The sequence below is a fragment of the Lissotriton vulgaris genome, chromosome 2_1, assembly GCF_964263255.1.
Source record: "Lissotriton vulgaris chromosome 2_1, aLisVul1.2, whole genome shotgun sequence".
Classification (NCBI taxonomy): domain Eukaryota; kingdom Metazoa; phylum Chordata; class Amphibia; order Caudata; family Salamandridae; genus Lissotriton; species Lissotriton vulgaris.
In genome coordinates this window covers 1,858,750,210-1,858,771,276 of record NC_141687.1, presented here as the reverse complement: position 1 = coordinate 1,858,771,276, position 21,067 = coordinate 1,858,750,210, and the positions used below count along the sequence as shown (strand labels likewise).

At 48.5% G+C, this 21,067-nt stretch overlaps 1 protein-coding gene across 2 annotated transcripts in view; it reads left to right on the top strand.

Annotated features, from left to right (window-relative positions):
* The window catches only part of CLPX (caseinolytic mitochondrial matrix peptidase chaperone subunit X), a 544,085-nt gene that overhangs the window by 267,676 nt on the left and 255,342 nt on the right, over positions 1 to 21,067 (top strand). The window lies entirely within an intron of this gene.

The following is a 21,067-nucleotide window of genomic DNA, read 5'->3' as shown; positions in this document are numbered from 1 at the left end:
TTTTAGGTCAGTTGCATCATCTCAGCCTAAACAGCCTCCCCAGAAAGATTTTTGTTGCTGAACGAGCAGGTGAAGATGCTGTCCTGAAACTCTTTCAATGCAGCCAGCTTTTCAAAACTGCTTTAATTGTATCTTGAAGGTACACAATCACCTTTAAAGGAAAATAACTTGGGACTGATTTGTCCTTTGTTGTTCAGGCAGTTATGCACTTTCCAGGAAGCCCCACACACTATTCTCATGTTTCATCTGGTGCCTTGTACCTCCTCTCACACTTCCATCTTCAGGAAGAACGTTTTTGCGCATCTTACCAAAGGTGCATTAAAGAAAGTTTCAGAGATTGTGTGGGTTTCTGGGTGCTATTCCAGATATTTCCTGTTGTGCCCCATTTTGTATCTCTGGATTCTCAACACCTCCCTGATGAAAAAGACATTCAAAATACACTCTTCTCCACAGTTACTGCTGGTCATTGGCTAACAAGATTCAATGGTCTTTTGGACCTGCAGAACACCTACTTCCATATCCTGATCCTAGAGTCGGGTAGTGTATGTGGTATGCACTGGCTACTAAATAGTCGGAGTTTACTAATCTGCCTTCGACTTCATGTCTTTATCAGTATTCTCTCTGTGGTGGCCATATATCTGCAGAGGTCTAGGGTCCGTGTCTCTCTATCTGTAGTGTTGGTTGATGATGATCACGCCTCAGCTGGTGTCTGACCACCGTATTCAGACTGCCATCGTATTTGCACCACGTAGCATTCTCCATCAGTGTTCTGAAATTGATTTTATGATTCCAACTTGAACAAGCTATTATGCAGTCTCCTCTTCAACTATGTACATTAGAGGACACTTTTGCGGTCTGCCCCAAGACGGTTAAGTTAAGGTTGTCCCAAAATTAAGCATAGTCCTACAAAATGCTCCATGTGGGGTAATAATGAAATCAAAGAAATCTTGTAGGTGGCAGATTATTGCACTGGGTCTATAGGATGGAGGTCTGCTATGGGATATCCTTAAGACAGATATCCTGGTGTTGGGCTCGGACATTACATCTTGTTTTTTAATGAAGTAGTTTTGAGTCTGGGTGTGCTGTGACTTCTCCCTTAGTCCACAATGCGTATGGGCACAGACTCCCCCTTTAGATTGTTAGTTCCGCCATTGTGTTAGGACATTTTCAGTAATGTCTCAAAGATCAATGATGTCCTTGCTGTCTTTTGAGCCTACCTTCTCCACTTTTTCATGACCAATAACTCTGCAAAATAATCATTATGCTATCGACCGCTGTTTTGGTAGCTCTCTCGATGGGAACACCACAGTAATCCAACCAACCCAAACCTTTTTCAATTTGGTGCCCGGTGACTGGCGCTCTGGTTTGCAGCCTTTCCCTCTACCCCAACTACAACAAGACCTCTCAGAAGTTCTGCCTCACTTTCTGGTGCATGAAGATCCTGAGGTACCAAAAGGAAAGGTGTTGAGTGCCTTAAAAAAGAAAGTCAAGGCATCTTTGGCAGATAGGACTAACTCTGCATTGAGGAAGAGAAGGCAGGTCCCTCTGGGATCCTAATGACCCATTCAACACCAAACCCCCGAGGCTTCATCCCTAAGCTGCTCTGAAGATGAAAAGGGGCACCTTCTGCGTTAACATAATTAGGGCCTGGTATGAATAAAACTGTGAGGGCTGCAAGTTTAACTCCAACACAAAAGCATGGGCCGACACTATGCCCACTTACAAACCCCCACACTGAGACAGACCACAGCTCCTGTGAGAGTGAGGCATAAGGTCCTGAGCCAGGCATAAATAGATTTTCTGCTTCCGGTCGACCCTCACTTAACCCTGAGCACAGGCGTTGCAGTTGAGCAAAAATCTGAAATTGGCACAGTTAGCATTTCTGAAACAGAGCCTTAAGCTAGCCCTGAGGGCCCCTTCAACGCCTAGATTGGAGGAATAAGAGTTGTCCCATCCGGCAGACTGGCAGAGGAATTTAATGCCAGACAAAAGTGGCTCTTTATCCCAGAGACCAGCAAGATTTTGCTAAGCCTCCACCAGGAAAGCTGTCTACCACTCTACTTCTAATTCTGACTTTCGAGGAGGAGCTTGCTTTCAGTGCACCAACAATACCTGGTGCTAAAAGTGAGACAAAGACCAAAAACAAACCCTCCACCCGCCTCCTACACCCAGGCACTTTGCACTGCCAACTACTCCTACACTGCCACCACCACCATGCCATTATTCACTTCCACCTCTACTTCAGTCTTCTGATGAGTCAGTTTGATCCTTTTCTGACCCTGGCAGTCTGTATGGGGAGGAAGACCCTTATGTCCAGCCTGCTGGGGCAGGGAACGAGACAGTCACTGGAATGACTACAGTATCAACCCCACAGATGAACTAGATCTAGAGCCATACCCACCAAGCCATTTCTGCCAGATGATACCACCGCACATTATGCTGTCATCCAGAGAGGAACCTGCCACTATAAAGTGGACATTTATTTGGCAAGAGACGAGGATGACTTTTTTTTTATAGAGACCCTTCAATACAGTAGGCACTGTCCAATTCCTGCCCATGTTCAAGTTAGCCCCTGAAAACCTCAAAGACCCAGTCAGGGCTAAAGTGGTCATGCCATGAGTTCAGAAGAAGTTTAAGGCTTATCCCAATTACCATCTCTACATCCGAGGCTAGGTCCCCCCCAGAATCTCTGGTGGTACACATAGCAAGGAAGTGGGCCTCAGCCCAAGAAGCAAGAGCATGCACTCACATTCACCCAAGCAAGTACATCAAGTGTCTTGATGCCACCAGCAAGCGGATGAAGGTTGGTGGATTGCCAACTTGGTTGGTATGCTGTTAAGGTACAACAGGTTTCATTGGGTGGAGATGGATGCACTGATGCAGTGCCTCCTTTATGTATAAAGAAAGAGCAAGGAGTTGTCGCTGTTGAAAGCTTTCTTTCCAGTACAAACATTTGCTTCACTCTTGAAGCTGCGGATACTGCTTTACAGAGTGTAAGCACCAGCATCCTACTCTGCTGCATGCATGACTTTCTACCTCACACTGAAGGTTTAATAACACCTCCTCAAGATCCGATTCAAGGGTGAACATCTCTTTGGACCCCTAGTGAATACAGAGATTGCATAGTCCATGTGCGCCTTATAAAGTGCCACTCTGAGGAGCACCTTTCCTAGGCAGCAATCCAGGGAATTACCAAGACCATACCCTCTGGTTGGAGGCAAACCTAACAGTGCCAGCAAAAGGCCTTTCACAAGTCCCAAACAAGCAGCAGAGTCTCCAGGGATGGTTACTTGGGCAGGAACGGCAAGAGCAGGGGCAGAGGCGGCTCTGGTAAATGAGCTTGTGCCCCCAAATATCCATTCCCACTCAATCACACAATACCAGTCTGGGGAGACAAAAGGATGTCCAAACACGCAAGGAGGAAATCTCCTCAGATCACTAGGTAGTAGCAGTAGTTAAACTGGCCTGCTACTTAGAATTCCATCCTCCTCCCAACTTAGCACCAAGCCGACAATACCTCAGCCAAGACCTCCTTACTCTCCTAAAGGAAAAGGTTCAAATGCTTCCTTAAAATGGCGCCATACAGGTCATGTCCGCACTCCAATGGAACAAAGGCTTTCTCATTTGAAGAACTTCTCACCCCAAAGAGAGACAACTCGCCCTCAACTTAGACCGGAGGCTGCTCAGTCAACATATCCAGTCAGGGCAGTTCCTTATGACATCCTTGCCGGACGACCTACAGCTGCTCTTCAAAGAGACTTTATGACCGTATGGGACCTAGAGTATGCCTAATTCCACATCTCCGTCCCCCCCCACCCCCCCCCCCCACACCAGTTCCCCTGGTTAGTGGTAAGTGGATAATACTAACAATTCACAGTACTGCCTTTTGGAGTCACTACATCTCCAAGGGTCTTTACCACATGTCTAGCTATGGTGTCCATTCATCTCTCAGAACTGGTATTGACATCCTCCGATGTATCAATGACTGGCTAAATGAGAAGCATCAGGCAATAATGCCTGTACATATAGGACTAGTAGGTCATACAGTCATAACAATATTGTAACTGTGTATAATCTGTAATTTCCAATTTTTAGAACAGAACAGAGCAACAGATAAAGTACATGTTCATATAACCTTTTTCTTTATTTGAAGATCCATAAAATTTGAAGTTGATAAACAGCCGACACATGTTTCGTCAGTACTAGCAATAAGTACTCAGACTTTTTCAAGGCTGTGAAACAAAGTATATATATACAACATTACAAAATTTGCTAAATTGTACGATCTAGACAAATAACATCTGTGGGCCTAAAATACATAAATGAGAAAAAGTTGATGTAATACTAAAGAAAACATTGGAAACCAAAGAACCAGAAACGTGGTTTGGTGATAAAAGAAAAGAAAAGAAAACATTATGTTGTTATGAGAGAAGAAAAGGATTGTGAAAAATAAAGAAGACCTGGTAAAGACGACCAAGTGCACAGTCTAGGGTTCACAGTAAATGTAAAGTATTCCTACATCCAACCCCAACAGATCCTGCCCTTCTTGGGCTCAGTTTAAACGCTGCCACAGGGAACAACTTGCAAAGGGTGAAGGCATTACAACAGCTGCTGCCTCTTTTTCAGTGAACTCATCTGCTAATTATATTGAAGCACTTTGGTTTAGATAGCCTCATGCATAGCAGTTGTGCTGCATGCTATAATGCACATGCGCCCCTTCCAACAGTGCCTCGTGAGCCAATGGTCCCAAGCAGAGAGTCAGTGGGCAGAACTAGTTTTGATAAAGCACGCTGCATTCTCTGCAATGATGGAACAGCAACATGTTCCTTGACAGGTCTTTCAAAGTCCTCTTTAAGCTGCGCTCTGCGCAGCTTTTCGGCGCAGGCGAAATCTAATGTTAGAAAAGAGTGTGTTGGAATCCGCCCCTCTGTTCCATTGGCTAGCTCCATAAATGGAGGCTAGCCATTGGAACAGAGATCTGCCCGTCATGGCCGGACCAGATTCGTGGGCGTTCCCGAGATTTCTTCCCTCTCCACCCTTTTTGCATCGTCATCGCGGCGGTGGGCGTCCCGTGAGAGCCGCAGTCGGTCCCGATGCCGATGTAACACGGCCTCCGCTCTCCCCTCCTCCCTCTCCCCTCCCACAGCAGATCCACGCCTCCCGAGCCGCAGCCGGTCCCGATGCCGATGTAACATGGCCTCCGCTCTCCCCGCCTCCCTCTCCCCTCCCACAGCAGATCCCCGCCTCCCTCGTCTCCGGCCAGGCTCCCGGCTGCTGCTCTGGAGGCCTCCCTGGACATGGCAGCCCACATGGCTGCTCAGGAGGAGGGGATCCGCCTGCTGACTGGGGAGATCGGCCGCCTGACGCGGCAGGAAGAAGCGGCCAGCAGCCCGGGACTGGAGCTGCTGCGGGCCGAGAACCAGAAGCTCCACTACCGGTTCCTGCATCTGCAACGTAGCCTGAAAGCCGAGCAGGAGGCGGGGCACGGCACACGGGCCTCACCGGCGGACGCCGCGGTGCTCCCGGCTGGCGAGAAGCAGGTAGGGTGAGAGGCGGAGCCCTGTCCGGGGAGTTCCCTGCACTGGCATGTCACAGCCGGGGAGGCACGGAGCAGAGGGGGCAAGGAGACCGCAGGGTGTAGGGATGCTGAGAGTGTGCCAACTGAGTGTGGGGTTGACACAGTCATGTTGGCGCGAGGTCATATAAGTCACAGACAGCCCTACTTTCAAAAGTACCAGCAGATAGTGAAGACAGCACTGCTGGTATCACGTCAATATGGCACTTTGCCAAGGACCCTACTGGTGGCAGAGAGTGGTTGTAGCGCTTGGCGAGTCAGGGTGTAATGTAATTCCCTCGCAGTTGAGTAGTAATTGCATGTAAACTTGTGTATGTGTAGAGAGCTCCTTGCCCAAAAAAACAAAAAAGGAAAGACTTTCCCTCCCTTTGCATCCCTCATGCAAACGACTTGGAATTCAAGAAGCACGCGGGCAGAACGAGCGGAGTTTCTTGGTTTAACTAAGGGCGTGCCTGGGTGTCGATGGCTATACACGTGACTATAGAAACAGACACAGGGGTATTTGGCGCAAGCTGAGGTTAGAAAAAGAGCTCCAGTCAAGGAGATGGCACTGTCAGCAATGTTCAAGCTGTGGGTGAAGGGAAAGGGATACTGTTCACTTTATTTGGAGGTGTAGCGAATTGCAGAGAGACTACTTTGTCTTTGGTGACGTGGAAATAAAATGACACTTTGATATGTCAGTGGGCGGTAGTTGAACACACTGACAAGATGATGCAGTTTAAAAAAAATAAAAATGTCAGTGTCACCCGTTGCTTCTACTGAAGGCTTTTGCATGCTAAGAAGGATGAGTTATAGTGTTCACGGAGGCAGATATACAGCGTCTGGTGAGCTGGTGAGGACAGGAAACGTTCTTGCCGTAGTCTGATGTTTGTAAGATCGTGTCAGCATCTTGTTTGTAAGTCGTTAGCCTTTGGGAGCTAGTCAAAGGAAATAATGGCCATAGAAGTTTAGTCTGACTTTAGTACGCAAATGACCGGAGTAACAGTTTTGAACTGTTTGGTTTTGACAATTTTGTTTTCGAGCCCCACATACAGTTAAAATGCTGAAATCAGAACTTCGTTATTGCCAGGTACCAAAGCAATCCTCTGAATAAGGACATGTAAAGGCCCACTGGAGGAGTTGCAAGTGGAAGGAGTTCTTTTTGGCATTGAAGCTTGATGTAGGTAGAACTGATCCATGTGACTCCTAGGAAATACACCTCTTCAGTGTTGAGAACCAGCACATTTAAACCATTGATAGAGAGCATTCAAAGTCGAGGGCGTTTGCTTCCACCAATCCAATCAGTCTCATTGGGTCTCGCCCGCCGACAGCTCATGTGCTGTCCAACGGGAGTGGTTTTGTTTAAAATAAATGGATTGGAGCCAGCTCATTGCCTATCATTCTTTGGAATCATTGTCATTCTTCTTTGCCTACTAACTGGCCAGCAGTTACTGGGTGTCACTTACTCTTTTTTTTTCTGTGGAGCATAGATTGATTTATCTTGATTAGTGTCCATCCGCTGCTTGCTGTGTGATTGTGATACTATTTCTTCTTCCCACCCTTTCTCTGTTTTCCCTTTCACTTTACAGAATGGAAATTTAACTACTGTTCCTAAAATGCCTTTGTAAATTCGTCCGTCTTGTGTCTATTCACATACTTGCTGTTGTACTCACTTTTTACCTTATCCTGAAAATTACTCTTCATTAATCAGCATTTGTTGCTGTTTCCTTACCATCTGTAGTGTGCGATTCTTACATCCAGCACCATTTATTTCATTGCTATAATTTAATCTTTGTGTTATTGTACAAATTTGTGCGCTATTTAATATCTGGAAGCAAAGCACAAGCTCCTTGCATTTTAATTTCTAATGCTACGTATAGAGTTTGAAACTTCCATCAAAACCTCTTTTTTTTATATTTTTGTTTTATTGCAACTTAAAAAAATGCATTGAGAAATTTCAAGGATTTGCCTGCCTGGAGCATTGCAAAAAGCTTAATACAACCATTCGAGAAGCTCTGGGGGGAATGTCAGAAGTAGTTAAGTTTAGATGGTTGAGAGAGAGAGAGAGGGGGCAGCAATGATTTGATATCACGCCACACAATGCCACTCCAGTCCACTCAATGCCTCTTCACTCCACTGTATTTGTATTTATAGTGCTTACTAGCGGATGAGATGTTGATGCGCTTTGCGGCATGCCACTCCGCTATACACAATGTCACTCTACTCCGCAGTCTCACTCCATACCTCACAATGCCACTTCAGTGTGTACTAGTGACGAGTTTGAATTTGGGCCAACTGAAGTTGTATGAAAGTTTATTAATGGTCTAGAAATGGCATATATTTCAAATAGATAGTTGGATTTCTGAATTTACCAAATCTAATTTCACACTGGGCATGGATGTTTGGGGGAGGCACCATATCAGAGGCCCACGGTGGACGGGCCCTGCTAGGGGTCCCCAAAGTCCCTTTCCATGGTGGTCGGACAGCCACGGAAAGTTTGTCAGAAAGGGACATCGTAATCCCTACAGCGGTTCCTGTGCAGATATCGCCACTATTATAGGGATTACGATTAGACCGACGTGCTCCTTGAACCTGTTAGAAACGCTGGTCGGTCCCTCAGACCCCATTGGTCGGACTGACTGCATCATGATGCGACAGCCAGATTACTGTGCTGGATGGCGGTCCGAACTCAAGCCTAATCAGGCCCACAGACTTGACTAAATTGAAATGCCGCTCGAGGAGGTGGTGTTGTTTGGAGCTGTGCTACTGTGTGCGGGACTGCGAGGACCAGCAGCCCTTGAGCCCTGACGCTGGTGCCTCTTCCTGCCCCTCCCACCCGCTCCTATATTTTGGGCCACACCCTCCGGAACGCGGAAGCCCGGGCCAAGGGTGCGCCCGTTTTAGACCGTTCTAGACCGGACCGGTCCATCCCTCTTTTGTTTGTTGTAGCACACCCTCTTCCCCCCCCCGCCCTCCCCCTTTTTGGTTGGGCTTGTTGTAAGTACTCGGCGGGTGAACATTTCCATTAGCAGTATGGCAGCTCGTGAAATGAGGAATAAAACTTTGGCTGCTAGAGGTCAACTAACAGGAATTTTGGGCAACTTTATAACTAGAGCCAACTCAGTCATTGACCAGGGGATAACTGTTATGGAGCGTAGGGTGTCGCAAGATCTTGCCATGGCCAAACGTTCTTCAATGGGCCATTTTGCTACTGCCCGTACACCCGAGCACGACACTCGCGCCAACACAACTCTTGTCACGGTAACTGTTCACACCCCACCCTCTTCTCAGGAGCACGAGCACAATACACCAATTGTTTGTTCACAAACACCGGAGGCCCTAAAGATCAACAATCCTCTTATTCCGGTTAATTCAACTGAGAAATCAAGTACCCGGAATCTCCAGGAGAGACATGCGGGCGCAAAACCAAAGAGAAAGTGTACAGCCGCGACTGCTAGTGGCGGCAGGAAGTCGAAATTTGCAAAAGGGTCGAGTGACAGTGATATAACATCTACAAATAAGGTGTGTAATGCTCTGAGATATTTGACTAGCCATGGCCCACTGCCATCAACTGTATTGAGCCCAGGGTCAATGGTTGCAGATGTGGCTCAGTTTACCTGTGGTACAATGACGACAGAGGACCACTTGCTCATAAAACTGGGTGCTTTATTGAGATCCACACTTCGACTGATAGAAGAGAGACTCTGGCGAATTGAGTATCAGCTTTCCCAGCTTGAATTAGTTTCACAGGGTATTGAGGCCAACACAAAGTCAAATTGTTCACGACTGGGTAACGTCCAAATGAATTCTGTGCCTGATGGGACTGTAATACATAATACCCTCCCTCATACTGTGTTGTCAACCTCAGATGCCAATAAAGCTTCAACTCCTAATATGGTAGATGCCCTGCCCGCATTATCTAAAAACCGGAGAAAGAACATTGCAGTATCCACAGTAATATATAATAATAATCGGCATAATCTCGCTTTTTTGGGTTGTTATCCAAAACAAAGAGGCGGGCTGGATTCCAGACTGTATCATTGTAACCACATAAGCAAGCCACACAATCTCTTAATATGCAAAAGTTCCTGAGATAATAAAACAGCAAATAAACATTGTTTTGTTCTACTTCAGGTAATGACATTATCGGGCAAACAGAATCTACTTTGGGGGAGAATTCGACGTGAAGGTTGTTTATTACAGCATCTGAATAAGACAAGACCTGGCCTTTTGACTTTGAACCACTACCAAATTTCAGGCTGTGAGGAAATTGTTCTACATTTCCTGACAAATTGAGTTAAGCAGACATTAAGTGGGCTGTAAGAAAACAAATGGCCATCTTTATCACAGGTGGACACTGATGGGTTAATGGGGCCTGGGCTGATTGTATCACTTCTAATGGCTTGACGGGAAGCATTAGGGGTTTTTGCATAAAGAACTGGCATGGCGAACCCTGCTAACACAGACCTGTCAAGCGCTCTGTATCCCTTTGTGCACGGAAGCAGATGTGTTTATGCATACCATGAACTGGCATTAGAGCAAGCGACAGATGCCTGTACGGATGCCAGGTTGGAGCATTTTTTACTGCAGGAGCATGTTCCGAGGAAGTGCAACCGTGCCCTCTATCCTAGGTAATTCCCAGCGGGGCTTAATAAATCCCAGCTATGTTTCCATTATCCGGCTTTCCCAGCACTGGCTGCGCGCGCGATTTCACGAATACTCGCAAACCAGCGAAGGAGCAAACAAATCGATGCAGACAGATTTGCATTATCTGGCCATTTGAAAATTCACACAGCCTTTTCTTCTGCACAATCTCTTTTATGATATTTAATAAAACGTGGGCCTATTTCTAAGAAGCGTCAAAGCACTTTACAGCAAACCTGTATTTATTCTCAACGTTAGAAGCAGGTTTGTTTTGGTGGTATGTCAAGTTGTTGGGGGTATTGAGCGGCCCATTTAGGCATGTGTGTGTCAGCAGTATTTGAACGTAGTAAAGATGGCACCGGTATTTGACGTTGTTGTTAAATTGTATGTATTTAAGCCTTCCTTCAGCAAACCAAAACACAACACATGGTGCAACGAGATGCCAGCATTAAGCACAGAGAAATATACTGCTGAAAAATTTAAATACTGCAAACCAGGAGCTAAGCTATCAGTAGTGCAGCAGGTTAAGTGGCACCGGGGCTCAAAAAGTTTATAAATCAAAGGCATCCCATTTACGCTGTCTTTTATTGCCCAACCAAAGAAAAGGGGGGCATTTTCTTTGCTAGCAATAGGGCCCACAAAGTCCTTGCTACACCACTGCCGCCAAAATACATTGCCACAAACAACACACATACTACAAACGCAAATCTGTTTCTATTATTTGGCTAGCACAAGTGACATATTTAAATAGCGCTGACACAAAACGGTTTTTTTGATGTGGCTTATGATGCAATGGGGTATTGGGGACCGAACTACATAAACCTACATATTTTCAATTTCAGCCATATTGTACTAAATGAATTTGCCCAGAACACACATTTTGTAGTGCAGTGGCAACGCTGGGATTAGAAATAGCACCCCCAGCCCGTTTCCCGGGTCAGGAATTTAGTTACCGTGACACCTGAACTGAGAGGAATATCAGACTTGCGGGGTCATTCCCAGGCTGCCAGATGTCTCACTATCATGGGGATACAAAAGATCCAGGACGTCCCTGTGTGTGTGTGTGTGGCTCTGGGTGTGTGTGTGTAGTAGTAATTGCTGTCTGCTGAGCTCGTCCGTAGGGTACAATAGGTCTCACAGTTGTGAAAGATTAAGCTAATGACAATGTAAATGACAATGACATTTATTTATCTGTATTCAAAACCAAATCATAAATACAAATTTTAACATTTACAATGCCAATAGCTCAAACTTTTCCAAAGGTGAAACCATTGCATTGTAAATGCTTGTTCCTCAGGTGACCTTCACCACTACTGTATCACTCACTGGCTGGGGCGCACATCTTGGCAACATGACTGTGCAAGCTTCTTGCACCCCCTGTGCCAACCGGGAACTGATGGCGTGCCATCTAGCCCTCAAAGCATTCGATTACTTACAGAAACCATGAGGTACCCACCCCAAGCTGTCTGTATTACCTTAAGAGTTCTGCCACTGAGTAATCCACAACAAGGTCCACCATCAAGCAGAACACCTGTTCGAGGTAGACACTGATTATGCACACCTGTTAAGCAGGACTCATCAAGGCACCGTGCTCCGAAGACCGGCTGCCGGCGGGCATTAGCAGGCGGAGCAACGTGCCTGACTTGATGGTGGGCGGCGCGGCGGAGACTGTGGCCTGATCCCTCGCCTGCATCCCCGGGGACCTCTGGGAGGGTGCCTTGAGTTGAGGTGAGGCCCCTTCCCCGCCCCTTTGCCTTGCTTACGACGGCGCCCGGCGACAAGTAGAGGGTCGGTGGGTCCTGAGTACCCTTGCTTCTTCCCGCCTACGCAAAGTGCCCTTTCCCGCCTGGACTATACGGGTGGCTGTGCTGGATATTGCCTGGTGTGGCCCAGTGCCTCGCTTGCAGACGGCGCTTTGGGACGGTCCATACTGCCTTGCGTGATTGACTGGTATACTCCCTTGGCCTGTCCAGGGCGAGAAGATAAGGATCATTGAGGAGGCCTGGTGGGCACGGCAAGGCCCTATTCCCCAGTTCTAACACTAAGCGCGGCGGAGTACAGAGCCTGAAGGGGGGACGGCAGGCCCTCGCACCACCTTCCTTACGACCCGCGCTGTAAGAGGTGAGGTGTTGGCAGGAGACTGCCTGAGCAGCCAGTAGATCGGTTCGCAGATCAGCGGACAACACCAGAGGTTGGTGGTCGACAGGCGCTGCGGAGTGGGGCGGTAAGCCTGGCCCGGAGGAGAGCAGTGCGGCCTTGTTTGGCGTGTGTGCCCGTGCCTGCAGCCTGGGGACCTCAGTAGGCCTACATCCCGAGTAGCATTGCGGAGGCCTGGTGGGCACGGCAAGGCCCTAGTTCCCGCATTAGCGCCAAACGCAGCGGAGCACGGAGCCCGGAGATGGGGTGGCAGGCCCTCAATACCCCCTTCCTTGCAACCCTCATTACTGCCTCCGGCCTTGAATCTCGGCTTTCCTCACGGAGGGTGCAAGGGCGATTGTGCTGGTCTTCCCATGCTGGGGGCCGGTTGAAGTGATTGAGGAGTACGTATTGGGCAGGCCGCTGCTGCCGTGGTGGTCCATCTACGAGACGGTAGGGCTGCGACTGGAGTGTGCCGTCTCTACCTTTTGAGACCTGCGAGGTGGGGGCCGCGAGAGCGCGGAGATCCCTGGCTGGTCCCTTGCGCCAGAAGGATCCGATTGACCGGGTGTGGCACGAACACGCTGCCCGCTGTTTGTGGACTGAAGCAGGACGCCCTCCGCGACTTGACAGGGGTGCTTGGACATTGGCTGGAGCTCCCTCCATTGTTGCTCTGCTTGTGAGCTCCCTCGGGTGACAAAATGGCGGCAAACAGGCTCAAGAACGACAAACTGCTGAAGGAGAGCGCTCAGACAGCCGCTCTACAGCATGCCTCGCTGACAAGTCCCCAAGGCGGGAGGACACCGAAGCGCCTGCAACCAAAGCTTTCATGTTAGAATTATTTGCAGCTAATAAGGAGGACATTACTGAACTGCGCTCCCAGCTGGCAAAACTGATCTGAGAGAGTTGCAGCGAGACGTGGATGGCGTGGGGGAGCGAGCCGCGACACCGGAGGAGCATGATCTGGGGACTGCGGACGACATACATCGGCTTCAGCAGGACGTAATACGTCTTACGGAGCAGAACCTGGACCACACTGAGGATCTAGAGAATAGATCTGGATTATGGCGGTCCCATGGAAAGGCGAGGGAGCGGACCTGTGGGAATATGTAGAAGCTCTCTTTCGGCACATCTTGAATGAGGAGGACCTGCAAGAGCTTCAAATGGACCGTGTGCACCGTGTTGGCCTACCGCGGGGTCCCAAGGCCCCTCCACCTGATATATTTGTGTGTGTGCACGATTTTCAGCTCAAAGAACGGATTCTCAGAAAGGCACGCGACCTCGCTCCCCTCCAATTTCGAGATCACCACCCCATGCTGTTTCAGGACCCTGAGACCTCTACTCTGGTGAAACTGAGAGATTTCAAGCCTGTCACTAACTATCTAAGGGAGCAGGGTGTCCCCTACTCGTGTGGGCATCCATTCAGGCTTATCTTCAAATGGAAGGCCAAGCTCATCCAGGTCCGGTCTCTGGAGGCGGCCCTCGACATTTTGGGTCTGGATCGGCCCACTACCCCGACTGAGCCCGGTGGCTCACCCAACAGGCGACGGCGGTGTTCCACAGAGTGGCAGAGGGTCGGCAAGCCGGCATCAGCGACAAAATCTGACCTGTCAGTAAGCCTGCAGGAGAGAGGAGCGGCGGTGGCTTCTGTGGCGTTGGTGACGGATGCTCCAGGGGGCACGTGGGAATCTGACCCTTCGCTCGGCCCTTACAGGGCCTAAGCTGGCGCCGGAGGAGACTGCTCACAGGATGTAGATTAGTATTTCAGTGTCCTTATGTAGGGAGGTGTCCTGTATCAGGAACTGGGTGGAAGGTGGGTTGGATCCATGTTCCCCTGCTGTTGGGGCCTGTTTAACGGACTATTGTTTACTCCTTTTGCTTACACTGTTGGGTCCTGTGTTTCTGGGGTTTTCTTTACTTTGGGATAGGGGATGTTGTGGGCGGGGGAGTCAGGGGTGGGTCGGGGGGCTTGCATCAGCTAAGGGGGTTCTGAGTATGCCCTGGAGGGTCCCACATCCATGTGCAGGGGGCCTGAGGGGGGTCCTTTGGAGGATTGTAATGTTTTGGCTATGCAGTGTGGGTCTAGGCGCAGTATTAGGGGTTAGCGCTGCTCCTCTGATGAATGTAGAATGACCAGGACCTTGAAAGTGGTGAGTCTCAATGTTCGGGGACTCAATAGCCCGGTGAAGCGGGCTGCTATCCTATCCCTTTTAGAGGGCGCAGATAGTGATGTGTGCCTCTTACAAGAGACGCATCTCCTTTCTAAGGATGTCCGGCGCATGTGAGATAAGCGCTTCCCTCTGCAGCTTTGGTCCTCTGGCCCGAATAAGAAACATGGGGTTGCGTTACTGTTTAGTGCCTGTATGCATTGTAAAGTGCTTTCCCAGGTAGTTGACATCAGAGGGAGGTTACTGGCTGTGCCGGTGCAGTGGGAAGGGACGATCTTTACAATAGCATCTATTTATGCCCCTAATGTCCAACGGGAATCCTTTCTGCGTTCAGCCCTCGCCCAGGTACTGGCGTCCCAAGATGCACTGATTTTGGTGGGTGGTGACCTCAACCTTGTGATGGAGGGGGGAACAGATAGATCGGAGCAGCGGTCAGGCCAAACAGGCGCTTGGTCGCAAGACGGGAAGCAGTGGCTTTCAGAGGGGGGACTGCATGATGTGTGGTGCGCCCAGCATCCCCAAGAGCGCGATTACACCTGCTACTTTGCTGCTCACAAGACCTATGCGCGCCTAGATCACTTCTTAGTTTCATCCCTCTTCTTGCCTCACTTGCTGCAGATATCACGCCACGCTCCCTCTCCGATCCGTAGATACCTCATATCCGTAGAGGTATCGTTTAGCGGCGCCCGGCCGCCTTCGGCTGTCTGGTGCCTTCGAGACTCCATGCTACACTCTGACTCTGTGGTGACGAAGATTCGTGACACTATTACTCACTATCTGGCACAAAAATAGGGTGTAGGACAGTCCGCTGGCCTCGATCTGGGAGGCGCTGAAATTAGTGGTAAGGAGAGATTTTATAGCGCTTTCGGCAACATACGCTAGGCTGCGCAGGGAGAAGCGAGCGGAGCTAGAGGGAGATGTGCGTGGCCTGGAAGCAATACACAAGAGAACCGGGGCGCCTCGGGTATGGAGAGAGCTCGAGACGACAAAGACGTATGCTCAAACACCTGGATCTTGACAGAGCGGCACATGCACTTTTGTGCTTGCGGCACAAGTTTTTCTTCTGCCGGGATAAGGGGGGGTAAGATGCTTGCACATAGGCTCCGAGCGCGGGCGTAGGCGCACACAATTCAAGCAATCAAAGATCACCAGCGCGGACTCACACCACTGACGCTGACATTGTTAACATCTCTCGCCACTTTTACCAAGCGCTCTACCAGAAGGAGGGAACGGTAACTGAGAGCATACAGTATCTTGCATCCTCGGGTATTACACCTTTGTATCAAGACTCGGCTGAGGCGCTGGACGCTGAGATACTAGTGGAGGAGGTTATATCGGCCATTGCGCGGCTGAAGCTGGCCAAATCGCCCGGGCCAGACGGGTTCTCAGCTATCTTTTACAAAACGTATTGTAAGGAGCTGGCTCCTATCCTGACCTGACCTGCCTCTTCAATTCTTTCCTCGACACCGGGGTGGTCACTCCCTCCATGACTGAAGTGGCCTTAACGGCCATTCCCAAACCAGGGAAGGATCCTACGGAATGCGGCTCCTATAGACCGATCTCACTCCTCAACATTGACGCTAAATTATTTGCGGGTGTGTTGGCTGCGAGGCTTAGCCCTTTGATGGATGGATAAACGACCCTGATCAAGCGGGGTTCATACCAACTAGACAGGGGGGTGATAACACTAAGAGGTTGCTCCACCTTCTGGACCTGGTACACCGCTCCAGGTCGCTAACCTTTCTGCTTTCTATCGATGCGGAGAAAGCATTCGACCGCGTCGACTGGGGCTACATGTTCAAGGTACTACGGGATTTTGGGATAGGCGATAACTTCCGGCGGTGGATTCAGTGCCTCTATGCGACTCCTACAACTGTGGTGTGGGTGAATGGGTGTCGGTCTGCTGCCTTCTCTATCACTAGGGGGACGCGGCAGGGGTGCCCCCTATCCCTGCTGCTCTTTGCGCTCTATGTGAAGCCTTTCGTCCAGCGTGTGCGCGCCCACGGGGATATTTCGGGGATACGTTTCGGGGCTGATGTCCATAAAGTCAGTCTGTATGCGGACGACGTCCTCTTCTCTTTAATTAACCCCCACCCTTCTCTGCGATGTCTATCCGCTGAACATTTGGCCTTCCAAAACGCAGCAGGATTTAAAGTCAATTTTTCTAAATCACAAATTCTCAATGTCTCGGTTCTGGACGTTGATGTGTAGACCTGCAGAGAGATTTTCCCCTCCAATGCTCCAATTGGGCATCACGTACTTGGGTAGACGGCTGGCCCCTACCCTTCCCAAGACCCTCTCCTTGAATTATTCTATATTGGCTGAACAGGTCACTAAGACACTGGCCGACTGGTCCCGCCTTAAGTTGACCTGATTCGGGAGGTTGGCCGCTATCAAAATGACGGTGCTGCCCCGCATTCTTTATCTTTTTCAGATGTTGCCTCTGAGCCCACCGCCGGGCATGCTGCGGAGACTTCAGCGCCTCCTCAATAAGTTCCTATGGAACCACAAGAGGCCTCGCTTTGCATTTGCCGTGACAACTACTCCGGAGGCCGCTGGTGGGCTGGGTTTTCCGCTGCGTGCTGCATACTTCCAGGCATCCTGTCTTAGGTACATAGTCAAATGGAATAGGCCTTTGTCCAGTAAGCACTGGAACTTTATGGACCAGTCGGTGGCTGGATGTAATATTTGGCGGGAGCGATGGCTACCGCGCAAGCGTAGGGCATGGGGTTTGTATTCCTCCCCGGTGACTTTGCCGACACTCAAAGCCTGGGATCAGTTGGCGCTGCGTAAGGGATGGACGTCCTTCCCCTCCGCAATGACACCCATACTGGATAACCCTGACTTTCCGCCGGGTTGTGCATCACCGGTCTTCCATCGCTGGCGAGTGGAGGACTGCAAACGGGTGGGTTCGCTCTTCGATCTAGACGGGCTGATTCAGTTTCCCACGTTTGCCCTCAGAATATTTTCAGTTGCACAAGGACGCGTTCTACCATGCACAAGTGGCACATTGGGTGACCCAACCGGCCAATGTAGCACTCATGTCGCGGCCACTCACAACCTTTGAACGTTGGCTGGTATGCAAAAAAGATGACCGGAGTCTTATCTCAGAGCTTTATGCGATGATTCTACGCTGCCCGCGGAAGCAACGTACCAAAGCGTAGGTCCGCTGGGAGGTGGAGTTAGGGTGTCCTCACCGGGCACTTGAAAGACCATGGCATGCAGTCGGACTGAGTGGATCCGTGGGGGTAGTTAAGATGTAGAGAAGCTGATGTGGGGTGGGTCTGGGAGGTTGGGGGGGGGGAAGAGAGGTTTCAGACGGGTTAAGGGCTGGGGGCTTGTTTTTCCTGTTTCCTTCTGTTTTTCCTTATAAATGGTGGCTATGAATCGGGTGGGGCAGTGGAGTTTCTCCATTTACGCAGGGTCGACCCAGACGCTGTGTCTTTGATCTGTGTGTCCGCCGTGCCGGCAGGTTGATGTAGGCAGCTGGGCTGTGTTCTGAGATGTCCTTGCCGCATAATAAAAAATTATTGATTCTAAAAACAAAGCCATAATCTATTCAGGAAGAGCATCTAAATGGATTATAGAACCCACCACCTGAGTCAGATGACCTTAGAGGTGCCCCGTGCGTTTGGGAGATATATGGTGTAGAATCACTGTTTGAAGTGTACAATGATATTTGTTTATTTCACCACGTGTTATGGTGGAGAGTCACCCACTCAATAACATGTGCTACATTTAAGAGTATATCTGTGGTTAGAGCATGCAATGATATTCGTTTCTTCCACCACGTGTTTTGGTGGGGAATTACCCAGACAATAACATGTGCTAAATTTGGGAGTATTTACCTGATCTTATGTGTATTAGGTGTTGAGGAATGTGTTGAAGTTAATAGTGAGATACAATAGGGGCTCAATAGGGTACTCACTCAGTTTTATTAGACTATTGTTGATGTGTCTCTTTTATAAGAAGCTTTCACGAGTGCCAAGCCCATTATCTGGAAAGAGATACAAGATGTATTGTTGCCATTTTCTATTGGACAACAGCAATTCAAGGTTTAGGTAGAAGTGAAAGGTCAGGTCTTACCTCAAGTTGACTTAATCCTGTGTGTGGGGCTGTTATTATTTGTGTAGGCTGATAATATATAATGGGAGTTAAGAGCAAGGTGTTACGTTCACTGGTCGATGTGATGGCCTGTGCATAGATAGTTAGGTCCTTTTACTGTAGACAAGTGTATTATTGATGGCCGCTGCTTTAGCATTTTAGTTGATAGCAATGGTATCTTGTATTAAGCATTCCATTCTACATATTCTAGCTCTATTTAGTCCGATACATGAACGTCCATATGAGGTGGGAAATAGAGTTACGAAACTATGTTAGAAAGTGCCTGTATCAGCTGAAAATCTCCCTGCAAGTTCTCCAGAGGTACTTTGAGCGTGGCAAACCCCAGCCATTAACCTTTTTGCCACCCTAGCAAAAGCAAAATGCCCACGGTTCACCTCCAAGTACCCACACCCACAGTCAATGGGCAATACGCTGTGCATGAACTAGTCAGGGATATTTGTGTGTGCTGTTCTGCCTTTCTCTCATTCTTTACGTTATGAGGAAAAGGAGGTAGGTGTCCATGACCCTCATCCTGATGCCCTTGCATGGGCCGGACAACGCTGGTACTCGATGCTCATAGAGATGTCCATCAGTCACCACAAGAAGCTACTGATCAAGCTAACCTTCTCACACAGCAACATGGCCAAACCGGGCTCCAGATTTCATGCAGGTCAACCTAGATATCTGGCACCTGGGGTGAAGAGTTTGGCTACATACACCTTCCTGAGGAGCATATGAACATGTCATAAAAAATGGAGGATGATGGCCTGATAGTGATGTCTCCTCCACATGTGGTTCCACCATTTGGGGTGCTTAACTGACTGAATGACAATCTAAGCCAGAGGATCTTCTGTTGTGGATATGTATGGGTAACGTTTTGGATACGTAGGCCTTTAATCCTTGAGCAGGTCAACTCGCTGTGATTAGGAATGTCTTTTAATTTGATTGGGCAGTGTGTCAGGAAGATGAGGTTAGTGCTGAAGGTATTTGTCCCGTGATGCAGGGTATAGCTGTTCAAGTCATGAAGGAAAAAACAGACGAATACACTATAAATAAACAGGGTGGGATGGTGTTTAGAATCCTATGTGCAGAGTCCGTCAAGCTATGGAGTTGGGTGTTTGTAAACAACACATTTCTGGTTGCAATTCCCTCATTTCTCATTGATTGTAAAGGCGGATTGAGCAAGCAGGCACCCCATTGCAGGCCACAAGAGGGAACTGCCATCTGCTTGTTTGGGGGTTTTCTCAGATGGACCGGGTTTCCTTATCTGGCAATGTGAACTGCCTTCTGGCAATTAATTCTATATGCACTTCCCTTGTTCCTGTGAACTCTCGACTCCTGCAGAAAGTCATGCTGGACTGAGCATACCTTATCCTCCTAGCCCTGGTTTTGGGTTAGAGGGTCTGGTATTTAGAGCTGTTGCAACTTGGCACTTTACCCATTCCCCTTTTCAGTGCTGCTCAGAAAGGACCATCTTTTGCAGCAGTTGAGGAAACCATTGCCCTCAAAGCCTGAACAAAGACCCCAAGCCTGGATATTGAAAGGGCAAATTAGAAGTTATTTGCTGTCCATCTGATAGTTACAGATGTTATTCTTAAAGTGAGGCATGTCCTCACTTTAAGCCCTCTACAGGCCAGATGTCATAGTGCTTTTTTTGGACAAATAAGATGTTAAGATTATCTGGCTGCCTTGATTATTGTGTTTACCGGGTCAGCCTTTTCTGTTCAGATCTCAAGTGTTGACTCATTATATTAAAATAATTTTCCCTTGCCTTTTACGATGCCTCAATGGGAGTTGGTTTTGGTGCTGAGTGACCCTATTTGAACCTACACTTGATTGCTTCAGGAGACTGAGTCTAAAGACAGTTGTCTTGAAAGCCACTCTCAAGAGTGTGGAGAGTCCGTGAGCTGCAAACATTGTCAGTATCTCTGTTTACAGTTTTTCTTCAGACAAGCATCTTCTATGTGCACAAATCTTTCCTGTACTCACCTTTCCACCTGGCATAATCCATTATTCTACTGTCCTTATTTCCCCCTTCATCCTTCCAAGGATGAAATGGGATGTACTGATTTGACCCTAGGCATACATTCCACTTTTATTTGCTCTCGCCTCCAGACATATGTGAATGACAAGTTATTTGTTAGATTTTGCAGGTCGAAAGAAGAGCACGATTGTACCAAAGTATACTGACAAGTTTGTTTATAATCTGGTGAAATATAGCCTTTTAAGGGCTACTAGGGCTATGTCAACCTCCTCCTTGTTTTCCGGGGAATACTTATGTGTGATATTTGCAGCGCTGTCACTTGGGTGTCTGTGTTCTCATGAAGTTTTAATTAACATGCTATATGTGAGGCCCATTTTTACAAATCTTTGCTATGATTTCCTGGTGTAACCATGGTCCCCTCAGTTTCTTCCTTTCGAAAGAGTATTGCTAGGAGAATCATTTGAGATGCAGAATACA